Source organism: Rhinopithecus bieti, unplaced genomic scaffold (assembly GCF_001698545.2).
Source record: "Rhinopithecus bieti isolate Rb0 unplaced genomic scaffold, ASM169854v2 scaffold_2339, whole genome shotgun sequence".
Taxonomy (NCBI): Eukaryota; Metazoa; Chordata; class Mammalia; order Primates; family Cercopithecidae; genus Rhinopithecus; species Rhinopithecus bieti.
This window is the reverse complement of record NW_016803819.1, coordinates 1,848,722-1,861,607: the sequence shown is the minus strand read 5'-3', so window position 1 is coordinate 1,861,607 and position 12,886 is coordinate 1,848,722.

Sequence of the window (12,886 nt, the reverse complement as noted above, 5' to 3'; positions counted from 1 at the left end):
CCCTTATAAAGAAGCAATGCCTATAGCACAGATAACCCCTCACAAAGAAGCAATGCCTATAGCATAGATAACCCCTCATAAAGAAGCAATGCCTATAGCACAGATAATCCCTCATAAAGAAGCAATGCCTATAGCATAGATAACCCCTCACAAAGAAGCAATGCCTACAGCATAGATAACCCCTCATAAAGATGGGTATCTAACTTGTGAAGGATATTTTTTGCAGGCCAAGTGCAGGGATCCACCATCTCTCAGCTGCCAGAGACATTGCTTCTATTTGTAAGTCCCTATTTCTTTCTGAGAAACTAGATTTGTCAGCCTCTTTCTTTGGCCTCTCAGCTCCCTTGGCCTTTGGGGATAGGCTTGCCTAGACCAGTTCATTCACAGTAGAACAGCACATAATTTAAACAGTCAGTAAATATTATCAGCTGCCTAATACTATATTGTGTGTGGGTAGCATCAGTGATTTAACAAATAACCTAGTGATGAAATTTTCTTTTCTTTTATTCTTTTCTTTTCTTTTTTTTTTTTTTTTTTTTTTTGAGATGGAGTCTTACTCTGTTGCCCAGGCTGGAGTGCAGTGGCATGATCTCAACTCACTGCAACCTCCAATTCTCAGATTCAAGAGATTCTCATGCCTCAGCTTCCTGACCCGTTACCACAACCAGCTAAAATTTTTTTGTATTTTTAGTAGAGATGAGATTTCACCATGTTGGCCAGGCTGGTCTCAAACCCCTGACCCCAAGTGATCCACCCACCTCGGCCTCCCAAAGTGCTAGGATTACAAGCGTGAGCCACAGAAAATCTCAGTTGTGTTCAGTTCTCACTATTATGAAGCATACCACAGTAAATATTATAGCTTGGGTTTCAATATTATTGTTATTATCATGACCAGGTTTTTAAATCTTCTATTGTCTGGCATTTTGAAATTACAGAAACTATTTACATTTATTCATTTGAGTTCACATTAGCTATTTGCAGGAGACAAATCAGGTGTGAGGTTCACTGGGTTTCGGAGTAAATAAATTGCCCAAAACCACCCAGCAAAGTAAGCCTACAGTCACACCTTTTCGCTGGTCATACAATCACTCAACAAATCTTTCCTAAGTCAGGACTCAGCACCAGCCTGGGTACTATACATAAAATACCCTCAAAGAACTCACAGTTTAATTGATGGCAAGTAATACTTTGTTTTGTTTTGTTTTGTTTGTTTTGTTTTGTTTTGTTTTGTTTTGTTTTGTTTTCGAGACGGAGTCTCACTCTGTCGCCCAGGCTGGAGTGCAATGGCGTGATCTCGGCTCACTGCAACCTCCACCTCCCGGGTTCAAGTGATTCTCCTGCCTCAGCCTCCTGAGTAGCTGGGATTACAGGCATGCACCACCACATCCAGCTAATTTTTTTATTTTTAGTAGAGACAGGGTTTCACCATGTTGGTCAGGCTGGCCTCTAACTCCTGACCTCGCGATCCGCCTCCCTTGGCTTCCCAAAGTGCTGCGATTACAGGCGTGAGCCACTGTGCTGTGTTCCCAGCATAATAATGGACATGTACACAAATAGCAGTACCAGACACACAGATAAAAGGACAATAGCTAACCAAGGTCACAGAAGCATCACAGAGCTGGTGATGCTTCCAAAACCTGTCTCCTAAAGCAGACGACAGCTGTATGGGCAAGGCTGGGTTTCAGACTTCTGGGCCTCTCCTTTTTCTCCTGCAGCATGCTGCTTCAAAACCCCAAATAATTTAAATCATTTCTTCTAGCATGGAAATCATATACACATTATTGCCACCAAATTTCTCTTCAAGGAGGGGAGGGGACAAGACAGGAGATGGAAAGTTTAAAGAATTTTATTTTATCTATTTATCTAGATGGTTTTAAAAATCCATTATCAGGTCACCTCCCAGTAATACATCTTCAGGACACACTACTGACATTCTCCATGTGTCTCCAGGACAAAAATTGGTATGTTCTACAATATCAACATCAAAACAACAACAGAAATTAATTCCTCTGCATTTTCAGGAAGGTTATAAATTCAAGATGTTAAGGGTGGTACCCTTAATATTTATTTCTATTATTATTATTAATTGTAGCTAGTGATTATTGAGCACTCACAATGTACCAGCCTAAAGCCTTTACATGCATCATCTCAATTAATCATCACAATGTCTCTATGAAACAGGTATTATATTGTTATTCCTATAGTATATATGGAGGAGGGAGGATGAGGTTAAGAAAGATTAAACATCTAATAAGTGGCAAGAAAGACCTGGACTCAAACTAAGGTTTGATTCCAGAGTCTGTGTTCCTAACCACTCTATTGTGTTTACTTTCCATTTTATCAACATTTTCTTTTTAGGATATTGTGACCACAATATGTGTACAATATTCCTTAAAAGCACTGAACAATTTTATTCTTTATATATTGAGACCCACTTGTAAGATTAAAGTTGCTTTAAAGCACAAATTATAAAACCTTATCATCATGGCTGACATCTAAATTTGAAATTGGCATTCTAGGAGTATGAAGTTTCATACTCAGGACCAACATCAAACAAAGTCTTCCATGATGAGTAGTTGACACAGTGACATAATGCATAATTTTACATCAGGCTCCAGGTCCAGCATAATTTATGGTCATAACAAAAATGTCAATCGCCTGGTATCTGACATACGGATTTACAGTCTTAGCTGTGGCCAAGTCAAAGTGCATTAGATTAGTCTAGCGTGTCTAAACATCTGACTCTAATCACTACGGTGAGGATCAAGTCAGGTATTAGAGGCTAAAAGTATATTTCACAGAGTATGAGAAGCTGAGAGGAAAATAGTTTTTAAGGGGGCAGATTGGGATAATGGGTTTTTTAATTTAAGACAATCAACTTCAATAGTACATGAGTTGTCTCTTCCTCTCAACCCCATTCTCTCATGCTAAGGACTCAGCTATGTCTAGTGTTCTCAAACCAAGAAGGTCAGGAAGAAAACAGAAGAGGGATCTGTCAGTGATCAGTGGTTTTTATACTATTAATTGTCCTATGTTGTCAACACACACACTCTTCCTGCCTCCCCCATCCCACTAATATGAATAATAGAGGATTATTTCATTTTTTATTTACTCCCAGATATTTTGGAGAATGAGTTATAATCGATTGTAATCTAATCTTTTCTCATGTAAACATAAGGAACTGGAGTTTAAACTAAATATAATTTTTACCCTCTAATGATATTTCGCATTCTACCAGGCAAGAGAAAGGCATGCCCCTGCCCCCGCTTTAGGGTCTGCATCAAAACTGTGCACCAGCTAACCCTGGTTTACTAATCCTCAGTCATTAATTGCCTCCCTCAACCATTTCCTTTTTATAAACCACAGGAACCTCTGCGAGTCTTTTTTCCTTTAACCCATTTATCCTCCTCTTACTTGAGGTCGGCTTTACAATTATGTGAAACTGATCTGGACATTAACCACTCCACAGCATAATAGCCATGCTAAATAAATATTCACAGCCACCAGAAAAAATGGCATAAGATGTTAACATCTTGCCATTTCTCTTGGTCTTTATACTACTATTGCTATTTTCTTTTCTTTTCTGTTTTTTTTTTTTTTTTGAGATGGAGTCTCGCTCTGCTTGAGGACAGTGGTGTGATCTCAGGTCACTGCAAGCTCCGCCCCCCAGGTTCACGCCATTCTCCTGCCCCAGCCTCCCGAGTAGCTGGGACTACAGGTGCCGCCACCACGCCCAGCTAATTTTTTGTATTTTTAGTAGAGACGGGGTTTCACCGTGTTAGCCAGGATGGTCTCGATTTCCTGACCTTGTAATCCGCCTGCCTGAGCCTCTCAAAGTGCTGCGATTACAGGCATGAGCCACCATGCCCAGCCTGCTATTTTCTTAAAAGTTAATTATAGACCAGGGTCATGTCTATTATCTCAGCACACTGGGAGGCTGAGACAGGAGGATCACCTGAAGTCAGGATTTCGAGACCAGCCTGGGCAACAAAGCAAGACCCTGTATCTACAAAAAATACAAAAAAAAAAAATAGCCAGGCATGGTGGCATGTGCCTGTAATCCTAGCTACTCAGGAGGCTGAAGCGGGAGGCCAGGAGCCCAGGAGTTCAAGGCTGCAGTGAGCTACGATTGCACCACTGTAGCCCAGTCTAGGCAACAGAATGAGACCTTGTCTCAAAAAAACTTAAACTGTAGATGACATTTTCATGGCTCCATGAGACTTCAAACCATTTGGCCATAAGGTAACTAACCTGGAAGTTACCTTACAACACACAAAACTGGTATTTTTTTTAAAAAAACTTATTACGTCTACATGTTGCATATAATAACATTGTTCTCTATGAGGTTTTTTAAGACAAAAAAGACTCAGAAGAACACAATGTCATGAGGAAAAATTTAAACAACTTATAGATCAATATGTAAAGGAAGGAGAAGGGAAACTGACATTTATCAAGTTCCAGATATTATCATGCACATGATCTCAATCCTCAAAAGTGGTGGATAAGCTTATCCTCAAAAAATCCTTTCCCTTTAGCTATGAGGATCTCCAGACTTGAGGTTCCAACTTCAGCAACTTACCTAGGTTACAAAGCTGGTAACCCCCAGAGTTGAGCTAAACCATTGTTTTTAGTCCAAAGTCAGTGATACCACACTAGCCCCCTAGATGAACATCTTCCATTTTAATTTTTCCTCTTGACGTGGTGGATCCTTCTTGCCATCCATTCAGCCAGAAGGCAAAGGTCAAGCGTACTTGAATCCAGAAGGACGTGTTTCAATCCCAGCTCTGTCCTCACTTCCCCAGAGTCTCTGGGTCAACTCATTTAGCCTAAGGCTCATTTCCCCACCTATAAACCATGATTCTAACACAATGATATTAGAATATAATGCAAAAAACCTTCTCTCTTTTCCAATGCATTGATTTTCCCATACACATGCATACATACATAAACTGACCCAATTACTATACTCTTTTTTTAAATACTGCCCTACATATTAATGTTTTAGTTTCCCATTTTACCTCTATTTCCCCCTATGACTATAAAACCTCATGATACTTAGTATCCTTAAGTAACCTCTGTAGATACTGGGATTATCTAAGTCTTCAAACCCGAAAAGTGAAAGAAAAATACAGATTGAGATATGCAATTCAGCACCTAGAACAACAGCCATCACATCCCTTCAGTACATAATTATATTCCATTTGTTAGTATCCTCTAATTTTCAACTAGACACTTTTTTTAGACACTATTAAAAATACTTGACTACAAGAGGCAAAAGGAAGACCAAGTGCCATATGAAATCTTCAATTTGTACCTTTAATAAATTGCTGCTCAGCTACACCAACTCCAATGCCTCTTTGTGAGGATGAGACCTGTGGGTCACAGCCTTAATACAGAAGAAAACATTTTTTAAAGGGGAACTTAAGTTGGACATAGCTAATAATCTCTGCTAATGAGGTTGGTTTTTAAAAATGCACATTCTCTGTGATCCATATAACAGGTTTTCAACCTGTGTCAGGGCTATCCTTTTTTATTTATTTATTTATTTATTTATTTATTGAGATGGAGTCTCGTTCTGTCACCCAGGCTGTAGTGCAGTGGAGAGATCTCGCTCACTGCAACTTCTGCCTCCTGGGTTCAAGTGATTCTTCTGCCTCAACCTCCCAAGTAGCTGGGATTACAGGCACCTGCCACCACACCCAGCTAATTTTTGTATTTTTAGTAGAAACAGGGTTTTACCATATTGGCCAGGCTGGTCTTGAACTCCTGACCTCATGATCTGCCCACCCTGGCCTCCCAAAGTGCTGGTATTACAGGCGTGAGCCACCATGCCCAGCCTATCTTTTTTTTTTTCCTAAATGTTGAGTCCATTGGCAGATGATGGACCACAAGAGTGAATGGTGGAGCAATCAGTCCGGCAATGAATCCCAGCCATTTGTGAGAGAGGAAAAAGTGAGGTTTGGTTTCTTAAAGCTTCAATGGAACTTCCTGATAAAAAGAAAAACAGCGAGCCGGGCAGTGGCCTGCACCTATAGTCCCAGCTACTCAGGAGGCTGAGGCAGGAGGATTGCTTGAGCCCACAAGATCAAGTCCAAGCCTAAGCAACATAGTGAGACCTCGTCTCAAAAAACACACACACATGAAAAAAAAAAAAAAAAAAACCAGCAACATAGTAATTTTCAGTTGAGAGATTTTGATCACGTTGGCCATGATGAGATAGAATGCCATGCAAGCAAATAACAGGTTATATATAAAGGTTTTTGTCCAAATTCTCATCTCTCTATTATCCCAAATATGAAACTTAGTAATTTAAGAACACAGGCTCTGGAGCCAGACTGCCTGGATTCAAATCCCAGCCTGAATACATTTTAGATACATTTGTAAATGAGACATTCTAGGTGAAAATACACACTGTAAAAATGCTTTACAAACACAGGCGATCATTCAAGTGCTAAGTTTGAGAAGACTGACAGTCTTAAATGGAGTCTAACATAATAAGGGAGAAGAAATAACCTGATGGTGGTGACGAATGTCTTGAGCTGTGTGAACCTCTACAAACAGCAAGACTACAGAACGGACTTCATTTATCCGGATGGGCTAGCAGGTATGAGTGTGGGGCTTAGGTAAGGGCCAGGTCAGCCCAGCAGGGAGCAGGGCCTGGCAAAATGAAATGGAAAGTCAAGTGTAGAGAAAAATCAGAGAAACGGTTTCACCAATCTACGCATGGGCTTGAGGAAAGCCAGAAGATGGGCTAATGAACCAGCATGTAGCAAAGAGCAGCACACAAATTAACCCTAAAACATCTGGGACCCAAATACCTCTCACTGGATCCCATGGACAGGAGAGGAGACTGCTGGCAGTGTTGACAATGCAGAGGAGGGTGCTGTCTTGCAGGGAACACAAAGAATTAGTTCCATTTTCCCCCATGTTTTGTTTAAGTGCATCCAAGCAGAGCTATCACACCCAGGTCGAGATGTAAAGTGATTTGAGGGCAGATCCTTCAGGGGAGAGCAAAGAAGGACCATTGATGAAAACAACAGTAATGGGAACAGGAAGAAATTCTTTCCTACAATGCCAATGACATAAGCCTTAATGGAACAGGAGAAGTAAACTGAGAGGACTGCAAATCTTAACTGAGCCAAAAGAAACTATACTGGAGAATGTGAAGACTGAATTAACCAACAGAAATGAGCAGAATCCAATATTGTGTAAGATGCAATCTACAGGCCCTAGGAATCATAAACATAGCCTCCTGGGAAAGTACACAGGTATCAACTGGGTCTTGAGTCATACCTCCCTTGTTTCTGGAAGGCAGTACGATGAAAACACATTCATCCTCTTGGGCTACTCTGCTAAAATCAGCCCTGACTCTTTTTTCCCTGTGCTTTCATTCAGAATCTGATTTTTTTTTTCCAGTTTACATAAAAGGATTTGGGTAGCATACGATATAAAGCCCTTATATGACCCCATTTTCAGGAATTCATAACATAACATTTCTACACTATTCTGAGGCAGATAAAACATAAAGGAGTAACTGTTAGCATGTTCTTCTCTTTTGTTTTTAAAGAATTGAAATCAAAATGATTGCATAAGGAAGAAAAGTTTTTAATAAAAAGAACCAGGGAAGAGTGAATGAAGTTGGCTATTACTCAATTCAATCAACTTATGACAAGAAAATTAACAGCATTAGCCCTTTTGCTTGGAATGAGTAAATAGGGCAGTTTTCACATTGTTTCAAATTACAGTACAGCTGTAAAGTCTGGCAACATTATTAAACAAAAAGAGCCAAAAGTGAACTTCTAAAAGATGAATACAGTGTTACTGTATTGGGACATCATTTATAGGAACCACTCTAAGTTAATGTCAGCACAATTTCTGAATAAAGACCCAACCAGCTTATAGCTATTAAATCATCCCCCTTCCCCAACATAGATGCATCTAGGTATAAATGGCAGCTTTTTAATTATAGCAAGGATGTCCATATTTTTTAAAAGATTAATAAAAGCAGTCAATATTTTCCCAATGTCAAGCTATTACTAGTTATCACTGGATACATTTTCTGACTCACCTCAATACCGTATCATTCAAATTTGAAATGGCATAGTCATCTCTACTACTGGCGGCATTAATCTCCTTGATACTCTGGGCCTAGAGGCCCCAATAAATGCTTTTTGGCTGAATATTTCCTAATGAACTGACTCAAAATTCAAGCCACACATTTCAGCTGCTCATGAGTCATAATGAGTCAAACAATCAGATTGTGCATGGTAAAATGTAATCGCTTATAAATAATAATATTATTTTTTAAATTTGGCATGAAATATCAGCCAAGCCCTGGCAACACTTCAGGAATAAAAAGTCCTATCATAGAATTTCAATTCAAGTTCCTCAGCTTATGTAATAAAAAGTTCTCAAAATGAAGCAAGCACATACTCCCACACTGATCTATACACAGCCCATATACAGAGCAAGTCAGGTTGAGCAAATTTTATAAACCACTGCAAATCAGGAAAGAGCTGCAAATAATTCTGGGTCATTGATTCCTACAACTAAAGTTAAAAGGCCTACTTCCAAGACTAAATTGCTGATCATCCCTAGAATTTATGAGAAACATCAGGACTAAGTTAAGTGCTAGAAGATTCTATGGCAATAGTTTGTTGGGGCCAATAGCTGTCCCCTCTTGGAAGCTTACCCTCAATACAGTCCAGCTGAACTCCCAAAAGTTTAAACCATCACAGATGTTTAAGAAAGAGCAGAACAAAATGAAGATGTTATTTCAGGTGGAAGCAAAACCTGCTGATTCAACTACCTTGTTTGATTCCATAAAATCACACAAGAAACAACCTTACTTAGTTCCTATTTCTCGTCACCTCCCTACTTTCACTCAGAGTAAATCAACACTATACAGTTGGGTTCAGGAGGAACACTGGAAAACCTGACATTTTTACATAGGAATACATATGCATATTTTGAGGGTCTGCAGAGAGACTCCAACTGTGAGACTTTGGGCAGATTTCTTGACTTCTGAGTCTTCACTTCCTCATCTAAAATGGGATAGTAGTAAGAGTTTTGCAGCTTCTTGAATGCACCAACACATTCACAGTGGAGTCAGGTTATATTTGCATAAAGTCAGAGAAATCCAACCATACAGACTGCACAAAGGGAGTTCACATGAGTATTTCTTGGGGCGAGTCTTTTACAGCACTGAGTGGGATGCTCCTTAGGTGAATCCTGCTCTGACCCAGCCATCTCTACTCAACCATCTCTCATCTCACCAGCCCCCAAAGTCTGTTATTTTCCTTGACTCCTTAAAGTCCTCCCAGGCTTGTCTCCCTACCCCTGCCTACTTGCCTTTGTTCACTTTGCTGCCTTCCATTAATAAATCTGTCTGATACTCACTCCTCATTCATTCGACCTGACATTTTGAATACTAACTACGGACAAGGCATGGAGTGAGGTGAGATATGAAACAAGACCAGTTTTATATTCTATAAGGAACTATGCTGGCAAAAGGTCAATAACTTTATAAATAGTTCCTATTTTGTTTCCAGGAATTTCTTAAATGATACCTACAAAACTAAGTCCAGCAATACGTACTTAGCTGATCTACTGAGTGACGAATTTTAAGTGTCCAGAGCACTAGTAGCCCAGAGTTTAAATCACGAGAACCTGGGAAAGTAGCAGCAGTTGGCCTCACATGTTCAAGTATTGAAGTCTAGACATGGGACTCAACCCTCCAAGCCTCAACGAGGGATACTACGATGAGAAGCAGGCAGGAAGGGGCAAGTGGTCGCTATGGGATAGGAGAAGTCTCTGGCTGTTTGGTTTGGTTTTATCTTGTTTCGATATATTTTTCTTAGCCTGGCACCTTCCGCAGAGGGCATGAATTGGCAACATGACAACACTGACACTCCTCACTGGACATGGACCAGTCCCTCCAGGACTCTTCACTTGAAGGATAAAGATGATGGGAGGCCAGATGCAGTGGCTCATGCCTGTAATCCCAACACTTTGGGAGGCCAAGGCGGGAGGATCACTTGAGCCCAGGAGTTTGAGACCAGCCTGGCCAACATGGTGAGACCTCCTCTCTACAAAAAATTTAAAAAATTAGCCAGGCATGGTGGCACATGCCCATAGTCCTAGCGACTCAGGTGGCTGAGGTGGGAGGATCGCTTGAGCCCAGCAGGTGGAAGATGCAGTGAGCCATGATTGTACCACTGCACTCCAGCCTGGGTGACAAAGTACTGTCTCAAGAAAAAAAGATGACAGGGAAGCAACCAATGTGGACTTGTAGATTTTCAAAGGTTTTTTTTTTTTTTTCTTTTACCTATATCCCAAGAACTAACACAAGGACCAACACAAAGCCTCCTTATTAGAAAGTTGGAAGGGGATCCATTATCATGAAAGTGAGGCTGGGCACCAGGCAGAAGGATGAAAGCCACCAGATGCATGTGTCTGGATTGACATACGAGATCCTTGGAAGACCCAACAATGATAGGTGCATATGCCTAGAAGCACAGAGATCACTTGTACCCGTGCTCTCAAACTGGCAAGAATGTCTGTGGCTGGTGAACAAATGTGATCAACTCTTAACCATATTTCCTGAAGCATGGTAATTTTGGAAGAAAGGTGCAGCACACCAACATGGCACAAATGTACATATGTAACAAACCTGCACGTTATGTACATGTACCCTAGAACTTAAAGTATAATAAAAATAAAAAATAAAAAAATAAAAAAAATAAAAAACAAACAAACAAAAAAAAATTCTGGAAGAAAGCTTTTCATCGAAACTTAAAATCATATCCACGCTGAAGTCTCTAATAATGAATATATATCCCGCCTCAGTTCCCTTGAATAAGAATTCTTACCACACACATCAAAGGAAAGTCTGCTTACCCAGGCAATCTGTTTCAATATTTTTAACTTTAATGACAAAAATCTTGTCAGTGTCTTTACAGTGCAACACTGTAATTCACTGCTGGTCTCTTCAAGCTAGGCTTCAGGGAACCCAAGCCACAAAACAAAATCCTTGACATTTCAATAATTTTTTTCCATTAATATCTAAACCCTTGGCTTCCATAGTAAGAGGAAAATCAATTAATAATAGCTATCATCCCCTCCTTGGAGAGGGAGGGAGTGGGAAGCTGCTTGCAGTGCAGTTACCTTTTCCTTGCACACATAAGTTTAAACTCACCATTCACCGTGAAATACTTCCGTGTGCGTCAGTCAGCCCTCTAAGTACACAGAGGTAAAAGTCAAGCTTCTGATGACATCACTACAGCTATTCTAGATAATTTCCCAAAGAAAAATGAAAGTAATCAACTAAAAGAACTACCACAAAACATACCCAAATTCTAAAAGTAGACTTTTCATAAACTATAAATCAAGCAATGTCCTTTGCCCAGAGTCAGAACAGGTCTATAAAGTAGCTTTTAAAATGTCAGTTAATTATGTTTCTTCAAGGCAGAAACACTGGATTTGGTCCCAGAAGAATTCACTTCAACTGCTCTCCTGAAAGGAAGATACAAAAGTTATTAAGAAGCAAGAAGTGATTGATAGAGGCTTGATTACATCAAAAAGCTCCTTTTTTGTGTGTTTTTTTCATCTCAGAAACATTAATCTTATATAGGCAAAGTGAAACAAACTGCTCCCCTGACACAAGTCAAGGCAATCTAAAAAGGCTAGAACATTCTATATACAAAATCTTCCTTCCGTGTGGGCCCTATTGTTCCACCTCTCTTCAGACTCCGCTCCACAACTACTTTCTGAATTAAACAATTACAGTTTTGTTCTTCGCCTTGCATCACCTCAAAAGCACAACCCCTATCATCACTGAAAATCAAATCCCTTTAACAAGATTTTATTTTCATTGATACATACAGGTGCACATATTTTAGGGGTATATGTGATAATTTGATATATTCATATAATCAAATCAGGGTAATCGTGATATCCATCACCTTAATATTTAACAAGTTTTTATTGAACAGCTACTATGTACAAGTTATTGAATACGGCCTATAGGATGAGAAGAGGGGTAGTGGACTACACAGACAAATAAGATACTTCCTGTGATCGCTCAGTTCTGGAGCGTAGTGGCACAATCCTGGCTCACTGCAACCTTTGCCTCCCAGGTTCAAGCGATTTTCCTGCCTCAGCTTCCCAAGTAGCTGGGATTACAGGCGCCCGCCACCATGCCCGGCTAATTTTTTGTATTTTTAGTAGAGATGGGGTTTCATCATGTTGGTCAGGCTGGTCTCAAATTTCTGACCTCAAGTGATCCACCCACCTCGGCCTCCCAAAGTTCTGGGGCTGTAGGCATGAGCCACCGCATCCAGCCTATTAATCAATTTTTTTAAAAGAAGATACTCCCCGAGGAGCAACGCAAGACTGAAGTGGTTGGCACTGCCCTCACCTTAATCCTTTACTGATCTCGCTCTTTCTCAACAAAAGTTAGAGAACAGTACTGGCTGTCATTGGTATCTGGTCTTCCTGTTGAGACACAAAGTCTGATGGCTCTTCGCCTCCCCACCTGCAGGTAGGCATTGCTATAAGACTTACTTTGGCCCATGAATCATGTCCCAACAGAAAGCTCCTTTCCCTCCCCGCTGTAAGGGTGGTCATGGTTGGAGATATTGTGAAGGAAGTCTCTGTCAGTCTGGGTACCAACCCACACTGGATATATAGCATGAGCAAGAAAAAACTTCTATGGTGCAAGCCACTGAGATTTGGGGATCATTTGTAACTGACACATAATCTAGCCTCTAGCCTATCCTAGCTCTGTCATGCACTATTATACATATAAAACCCACTCCCATTTCCTTGTACCTCTACCACACATCAAACCCCTCTCAGTTGCCCAAATACATTAAATCTCAAGTAT